At 48.5% G+C, this 9,066-nt stretch overlaps 1 protein-coding gene across 2 annotated transcripts in view; it reads right to left on the minus strand.

The window, feature by feature from the left end:
• The window catches only part of GALNT13 (polypeptide N-acetylgalactosaminyltransferase 13), a 341,581-nt gene extending 333,069 nt beyond the window's left edge, over positions 1-8,512 (minus strand). For both annotated transcript variants that reach the window (XM_075001619.1, XM_075001618.1), the window contains exon 1: positions 8,367-8,512. The gene's annotated coding sequence lies outside the window, so the exon portion shown is untranslated. The remainder of the gene's footprint in view (positions 1-8,366) is intronic.
• Between the last annotated feature and the right edge of the window lie 554 nt (positions 8,513-9,066).

Genomic DNA, 9,066 nt, shown 5'->3' on the forward strand with positions numbered 1-9,066 from the left:
TGTAGTGCATGAGAAATAGGCAGAGTCTACACATTCAACTCTACTACACAAGGTGCAGGAGACAGTCCCGTTTCTCACCTCAAGGCCATAGGATGGATTTTCAGTTTATTTTCCAGGAGAGTTGAAGAATGAATGTGGCTATCAGCCACTTCAGGCTATTGTGCAATTCACTGAAGATGCAGAGTGCAAAGAATGTATAATATTGCAGTACTGCTGGGAGAGGCAGGAGTCACAGATTCCATTTATGCCAAGTTCTACAGAAGCATTTAACTTTGGCATTAGTGACAATTCCCAATTAGACAACAAAGAAAAAAAAAGCACAGAATACAGTAGACCCACAACTTACACAGGGGTTGCATTCTTGCACAACTCTCTGCATAAGTCAAATGCACTGATCAGTTTTCCCTCTCCTCTCAGGAACAGAAAGCAGCCTGAGTCTTGGCTCTGCCGTTCCGCTTTTGTCAGGGGCAGCAGCTGCTCCTGTCAGTGGTGACAGCCAAGGGTAAGGCTCTCAGCTGCCGCCAGTGATAGGAGCGGGGAAACTGACCAGGGCAGCAGCCCTGGTCAGTTTCCCAGCTCCAGTGAGCAGAGGGGAGTCGAGAACCAGGCAGCAGCAACTCGAGAGCATGTATCTCAGGGGTCTACTGTATATGTATATTGGAGTCATGACACCATAAAAGGTGGTCTCACAAGCTAAAAAAAAAACCCACCATGTGTAGAAAAAAGAATTAAGTTTTTGTGTAGCATATTTTAAAAAGTGTTACAATGCATGTGATATAGGTCTTTTACACTTTACCAGTTTTGCTGCCAAAGCACAAACCAAAACAACGATCCCAGAAATCTTCCCAAGTAGTTTGGCATTAAGTCTACTTTGCAATCCTATCTTCTTAAATTATGGTATTTCAAAGTAAAATGTATTTTGTAGAGTTATTTCAAAGTTAAATCATGTTTAAATTACTATGAAACCAATCCTCCCTACATTAATAATCTGCAAGTATCACAGGAATAGATGAGAAACAGCATGAGGCATCATTAGATTACCACAAGTACTTCATTAATTTATAAAATTGTTATCTGCACAAATTATGGTGGAACTGACAACTTATCAAGAACTCAAAACAGTGCCTTTTCCACATTTGCTAAGACAAAATTAGAATTTGATATTTCTAGCTAAAATCAAATCATTTTGTGTCTTATGATTCTTCTTAGCTCCCCTCCCCCAATCTCCTGAGAGTCTACTTGACATTTAAACGTCAAACTTGTTCTTCATTTAAAACTCACATCTGCAACTCAGATATTAGAGTGAGAAAAGACCTATTAGCTCCTGTAAGCAATTCTCCTCCCAATGCAGGACTATTCATTACAGTCTCTGCAGTGTTGTTGTTGCCATGCTGGACCCAATATATAAGAGACACAAGGTGAGTGAGGTAATCTTTTAAGCTTGTCTCTTTCACTAATGTAAGTCAATTCAATAAAAGATATTACCTCACCTGTCTTGCCTCTCTATCTCTTACAATATATTTTGTATGTGATGCACAAGCCAGATTTTAGAGGTCCAAATGATGAGGCTTACATCAATTTGAAAGATGCATCTGAAGAAGTTGCATGTGACAAAGCCTATGTCTATTTCGATGAATAACGTCTACACGTCCCCCAGCGCTGGCAACGTCGACGTTCAACTTCGACGCTGGGCAGCGCCACATCGAAACAGGCGCTGCGAGGGAACGTCTACACGCCCAAGTAGCACACATTGAAATAAGTGTGCCAGGAACAGCTGCAGACAGGGTCACAGGGCGGACTCAACAGCAAGCCGCTCCCTTAAAGGGCCCCTCCCAGACACAGTTGCACTAAACAACACAAGATCCACAGAGCCGACAACTGGTTGCAGACCCTGTGCATGCAGCATGGATCCCCAGCTGCAGCAGCAGCAGCCAGAAGCCCTGGGCTAAGGGCTGCTGCACACGGTGACCATAGATCCCCGCGGGGGCTGGAGAGAGAGCGTCTCTCAACCCCTCAGCTGATGGACGCCATGGCGGACCCCACTATTTTGAGGTTGCGGGATACGGATCGTCTACGCGTGCCTACTTCGATGTTCAACTTCAAAGTAGGGTGCTATTCCCATCCCCTCATGGGGTTAGCGACTTCAACGTCTCACCGCCTAACGTCAATTTCAACTTCAAAATAGCACCCAACACGTGTAGCCGTGACGGGCGCTATTTCGAAGTCGGTGCCGCTATTTCGAAGTAGCGTGCACGTGTAGACGCGGCCAAAGTGGGTCTTTACCCATGAAAACTTATGCTCTTATATAGGACCTCTCATTGTTTTTGTGGATATAAACTAACATGGCTACCCCACAGATACTTATCAATTTGAAAATCTGTTACACATTCTGATAGACCTCACCATCGGGATCTCCCCTTCCCTACCCTAGTCAGCCTATATTTTATTTTTCCCCCCAGCTATTATATAACTAACGTGATATTACATGCAGAGCCCCAAATTTAAACAAAATATATATTTGCTTATTCCCTTGCTCAAAGTTTACATCAGCAGATATTCACCTAGAACTAAACTATGTCTGCTCTTGCTAAATGAGAATGTTTAGAGTTTCTTCCCCCACAGCATAGGATGCTGCCAAGATCTGACCTGAAAAAACTGGGGACAGAAAAAATATTAACTTGTCAACACAAGCAGCTGTGTTCCAAGCCTCAAAAGAATGCATTGGCATCTCTAGCCCCACAGCACTGGCAAACGTTAGCCTCTACTCAAGTAGACAAAGTCTCGTCTAGTTAGTCTAGGCCACTTGAGACTTCTAGCCTTTGGACATTGTGGGATAGTGAACTATTTCACCAGGCAAGGAAAGAATTCAATCTCCACACCCAAATCCATTTTAAGGCCTTTCTTCAGGGCACAGTGTATTGTTTCCTATAAAAGACAAACAATGGAAAATAAAACAAAACAAATACCAGGCAAAAATCTCTGGAGGCCTTTTTCACTGCTTTAACCAGTAAATGGGAAACAGGTTACATCCTTCTCCTGAACCTTGCCTCCTTATATACCCTGCCCTCCCACATAATAGAAATGGTTAACAGATTCTTTCCTAAGATGCTGATTCATTTTTTCCACCTTCAATTTAACAGCATGCCTTGCAAAAGTGAGGTCTTCATTCAGCTCTTCAGATTATAGGTTCCATCTCAGTGTTCTGCAAAGATGCATTTGAATAAGCACATACACACACAGTGTTGATAGCTTGACAGATTCAAGCCAGTACCCCACGTGCACTGCTTATACAAACAGGGGAAAAAATGGTACATTAGCAGCCAGCTACTGAGGTCATGACCTGTGGAAAAGCCAGACGAGAAATATCAGAAAGAACATAGATCATACTGTTATAAATTGCGCACCAGAGGATCTCCCAACTAATTTTTACAATTCTGTTATTTTATAGAGTTCACCGTACAAATAATATGAAGTTCCACAGTGCCATAGAAACAGCCAACCTGCAGACAGCCCAAGCTACGCCATCTCATTGTTCTGTGTATAGGATAACTAAAAAATAATTAGCTGAAAGTAGATGCAGCAATTTGTCTTCTTCTGTATACACAAAATGCCTAGCAGCATATTCATAATAAGTCTACTGATCAATAGAAAGGTATATAATGCCACAAATGGCTGTATTTAGTAGTAAAAATAATTATTACAAATTCAACAATTTTAAAAGAAATAGTTGGAGGGCTAATGCCACCAAAACAGGGCTGGCTATGTAGAGCCTTAGAAATCAAGTAAATGTTTCCATGTGAACCCAGTTACCACCACATCCAACGTTTCATGACAGTTTCCCCTGGCTCCCTGCTGTAAGGCACACGCCATCTTCTAACCAGCTACATACCCAGGAGTAGAAATGCACCTTCTGGTGAAGTCAGTCAGCCAAGATCATAGATGAGAAACTGAGATACTTGATTAGTGGGCTGAAGGCACATAGAGGTGCAATAGTGTTGATCAAACTAAACCAAAGGTCCAAGCCACTCGGAAGCCAGACCAAATGGAAAAGAAAAAGAAAACATTCCTTTCAACATTCTAGTTACAAACTGAAAAACACTGCAGGAAAAGTTACCAAATAACAAGTGGACTTCATCGAGGCTTGTGGAGCTGAAACTTGCCAAACAGAATATATTGTAGAAACAGCTCTCAAAAACAGAATTACAAATCATGAAGAAAAATTGTTCATTTCCTGTCTACCAAAAAATAAATCCATCCCCATATCAAAATTTACTCATTAATGTGTGCTTTGTTGCAGCTATAAATGGGCTTAAAAGGGAGTGTCATGTTACCAAAATAAGAAAGCTGTTAACTGCAAATTAGTACATTTAGAATATTATATAGTCATGTCGTATTATGTAATTCTAAACCCTCACTATAGTTGGATGCTGTGACTTTTGCATGACTTATTGGTATGCTTCAGGAGAATACAACAGGTCTTCAGAAATACATTCAGAGCACCTGCCTTTAAGTATTCTTCTATGCTTGGCTACCACAAATACATCTTGAAAATACGTATGGAACTAAATAAGACAAATTCCATGGCATTTACAATGTTAATCAATGTCTTATGAGGAATATGTTTTTAGAAAAGATGTGTTTTTATTCATATTTAGCACTTCCAAAATGTTTTTACTTGTTTTAAACTGTTAAACAAAAGGGTAGATGTCAAATAATATAGACTCAGCATGCCATATGGAACAGTGGCCATCAACCAGTTGATCTCAGCAGACTAGTTGATCCTGGGGGCTCTCCCAGTCAATTGCAACCTCTGATGATGGAGTGTGGCAGCCGCTAAACCAATTCCTCCGCTTGCCCCAGACCCGTGCTGCCCATGTGTTCCCAGAAACAGCCACCATGGCTCACAGCCGGGGTGCGGGCAAGGGTCTCAGAGTAGTGCTCCTGCCTGAAGCATTGCCCCCACAGTTCTCATTGTTCAGGACTGGGGAACTGTGGCCAGTGGGAACCCAAGGGGCTGTGCCAGCAGAGAGAGAGAGCACTTGCAGTCTTGTGCCCTGTGCCCTGTCTCCCCAACCCCAGGGGCCACCAGAGCACACTGGCCTTCTCCAGGAATGGTGAGAGGCCTGTGCAAGAAGGAAGCTTGCCTTAGTCTCACTGCACTTCCAATTGGAAGCCACCTGGATTAAGTACCATCTGGCAGGAGGCTGTACCCTAACCCCCAGCCCTCTCCCAAAACCAGCACCCCAAACCCCCTCCTGTACCCCAAGCCTTTGCCCCTGCACCCTATACTTCCATCTGCTCCCTGAAGCCAGTGCCCCAGCTCTGAGCCCCCATCAGGGCCAACACTCCACATACTCTTGCACCCCCACCCTGCCCCAACCCACAGCCCCTTCCTGAACCCAAACACCCTCCCTAGCTTGCAGCCATCACCCTCTCCTGCACCCCAATGCCCTGCCTCAGGCTCAGCCCACAGTTCCGTCCCACACTGTGAAGAGCTCAGTTCCAACCCCAGCCCACCCACTCCTCAAAACCCCTACTTCCTGCCCCAGCCCAGCACAAGTGAGGGAGGGCAGAGAAGAGCAAGAAGAGAAGGGGTGAGGGGGTAGAGTGAATAGGGTTGAGGACAGAATGGGACAGGTCCTGGGTTGTCCTTAAATTCAAAAAATAATCTTGGGCATAAGAAGGTTGGAGACCACAGATACAGAAATATTTCAGAAAAAAAGAGCAAAGCATCAACAGTTCTGTTGATGCTTAGCTAAGTTACAGCAGGCGCAGGATGTTTCTAAAGCAGGGGTTCTCAAACTTTACTGCATTATGACCCCTTCTGACAACAAAAATTACTGCACAATCCCAGGAGAGGAGACTAAAGCCTGAGCCCACACAGGCCCCATGCCCTGGGGCGAGGAGACCAAAACCTGAGCCCTACTGTCCTGGGCAGGAAACAGAGCTGACAAGGTTTTGGCCTTTATTACACTATATTCATCTTGGACTCAATCTTTGATTAATGCCATTTTTTAAACCTAGCTATTCAACTTTTCTTGTTACTGACAAATTAAAACCCCAGCAGCATGGAAAACCTCAGTACTAGAAGATCATATAAACCTAATCCCAGCACTGTAAAATTGATAATTCTATCTCAGAAAAGGAGAGTCAAAGTCAACTCTTACTATTGGCTAACTTTAGACAGAAGAAAAGACTTAAACTGAGGTACAGAACCACAAAAGTTTCCTAACTTCCATTGATTTCAGAGGAATTTGGCTATGTCTACAATAGAGGGTTTTGTCAACAACTGTCATTTTGTTAGCAAAACCCAGGGAGCATCCCGATTACCAAGCACTCTGTCAACAGTAAATCGACGAAAGTGCTGCCTTTGGTCAACTGCCATATCCTGCTCCCCACAAGGAAGAATACCTCTGTTGACAGAGATCTGCTGAAAGAAAGCTGACCAGGATGTTCTGGAGGACCTTCAGTTGACAGAAAAGGCTTCCAGGGTGCCACGCAGGTGTCTCAGGGGACAGCCTGCCCACAGCAATCAGCGATCTATGGTGCCTGCCTCCAGCCCTTCTTAAAGCCACAGAGAACCCAGGAAAACCTGTGTCAGTAAGCTAAGCATGTGGAAGCAGCAGAGGTACCATCAGTGATTTCCTGCACCCTTGCAGCCACTCCTTTCCTGAGAGCCTTCACAGATGGCAGGCATCAAGCTGTCCCAAGACCCCCTCAGTCCTCAAGGGAGCAGTCTGAGGGGTCCCAGTAGTTACCCTGGTGCACCAAGAGGTGGGCCCCCTCTTGGACCGGGCCCAATGTGCAGGGCTTCCTGGACTTGTGGGGCAAGGAGGAGCTTACTCCAAGACCGCAAGGTGAAGCGCCATAAAGCCTACAATCAGATGGCCACTACGCCGGCAAAATGGGGCTACCCCTCCACCCACAACCACCCTTAACATGCAGCACAAATCAGGTCCGAGCAAAGGTGAAGGAGCTCCAGAAGGTCTATGTCCAGGCCGGGGACACTGGCCAACGCTCCCAGGCAGGACCCGCACCTGCCTCTATTACAAGGAGCTGCATGAAATCCTGGGGGTGTCTGGGAAAACCACATCAACCTGTACTAGAAAAAGCCTTCCAATTACAAGGACAATGAAGTATGGGAGTAAGTTATCAAGAAAGGTTGTGGAATCCCCATCATCGGAGATTTTTAAGAATGTTTCAGATAAACCAAGGAGGGTCTAGGTGTACTTGTTCCTATTTTAGTACATAGGGATAGATTAGATGACCTCTCAAGGTCCCTCTCAGCCCTACATTACAATGACATCTTTCTACAAGTTTGTTTCTTTGTTTGTTCCTGACTGATTTCAATTGCACATTCACCCTTCTTTTTCCAGCCATTAGGAAATCTGCCTAAGTTGTTAAGAGTTTCACCACCCACACTATACAACTGCTGCACACTGAAGAAGAAAAATGCAGATGGTATCTTTACATTAAGTATTTAAAAGAACGAAGGCCAAACAGAGAAAAACACAAGGTGTCAAGAAGTCGGCACACAAGGGCAACAATCCGCTTCCAATCTTCTGCACCCCTTACCTTCTCCCCGCATGTATTTGTTTTGTTCATTAAGCTAAATAGCACAATTTCTCATAACCAGAAAACTCAAGTCAGTTTCTGTCTAGAGTCTGAGCTTCCTGCACAGCAGCAGCATCTCGGGGAAGATACAAGCTCTATTCCCCCACCCACAGCTTCTCTCTAGCCCACAAGGTACTACAACCAGGGGGCAGCTTTCAGCGGGATGAAGGCATAAACCCTCAAGCCTATCGGCAACACTTGGCGCATCAAAGAGCTAAGCAAGGAAGACGCCCCCTTCCCTCTGCCACCCAGGGAGAATAAATGTCCCTGAAGACGAAGACGCCCAGTTCCGCACCTCCAGCCCCTTCTCAGGCTGCAGCTCTCCCGGCCCCGCATCCCATCTCCCGCAGCGGGGCTGAGTAATCAGCGTGTGGGGAAGGACGATGCCCCGTCGGCTTCTCAGCAGCGGCGCAGCGCCCTCAGCCTGCATGGGAGGGCTCGATCCAGCCACCCGCCGACGGGCACCTCGGCTGCAAGTAGCCGCCCCAGGCTATGCCCCGCCGGGCGGACGCCGCAGCGCTCCTCCAGCTCCGGGCGCTGCCTGCCGGCCCCTGTCTGATCCCAGCCCAGCACTGCCGCTCTCCTCCCCCAGCCGGCCGGCATAAGCCCGAGAGAAAGTTACTGCGGCCGCTGCCGCCGCCCGGCTCCGCAAACCGCCCTGTAACACCAGCCCGGAGCTCCAGCCCCGGCGTCCGCCTCCCAGCCGGCGGCCCCCGGAAAAAGTTGCGGGCAGCGCGCCGGACCCGGCTCACCTGGACCCGGCGCGGCGGGGAGCGAGGCTTTCAGGCGCCCCGTGGGGCCGCGCCCCGCTCCGGCCTCTCCTCCTCCACAGGAAGCGTCTCCATCTCGCGGCCCCGGGCTAGCGCGGGCGGCAGAAGAGAGGTGAGGGGAGCGCCCCTGGCGCACTGTCACCTCTGGCCGAGCCGCAACCGCGGCTGCGCCACGCCCCCATTGCGCTCGGCCTATCAGAGCCCCGGGGGCTCGTACGGGGCGGTGCCTTTACGTCATCAGCCCCGCCCCCCGCGCGTGCCGGCGCAGCGGATGACTCCGGCCCCCTCCTGTTCAGCTCCGGCAGCTGCACGGGTGCGGGGTCCGCACGTCAGCAGCCCCCTTTCCCCACGGGCTGAGCCGACACCCAATCGGCTTCCACGGCGCGCACAACTCCCGCGAGAGGTGGCCTGGGTAGGGCAGGGCAGTATCGCTGAGGGGTCGCGTGGGGCAGAGCCTACCGCCGATGGGGCCCGAGTCAGGGGGCAGCCGGGGCCGCCCGAGCCCCGACGCGCTCCTCCGGCCGCCGCTTCCCGGGCGCGAGGCGCGCGCTGCGAGGTAGCCGGCGGTGGCTGCTGCGAGCTCGGTGAGATGCTGCCTCACCCCCTGCGTAACTTCGGGGAAACTTCCCTCCGCCCCGGTATGCGTGTGTGCCCTGGAGCCGCTGCCTCCCCTCCACGGCGG

This window comes from Carettochelys insculpta, chromosome 8 (assembly GCF_033958435.1).
Source record: "Carettochelys insculpta isolate YL-2023 chromosome 8, ASM3395843v1, whole genome shotgun sequence".
Classification (NCBI taxonomy): Eukaryota; Metazoa; Chordata; order Testudines; family Carettochelyidae; genus Carettochelys; species Carettochelys insculpta.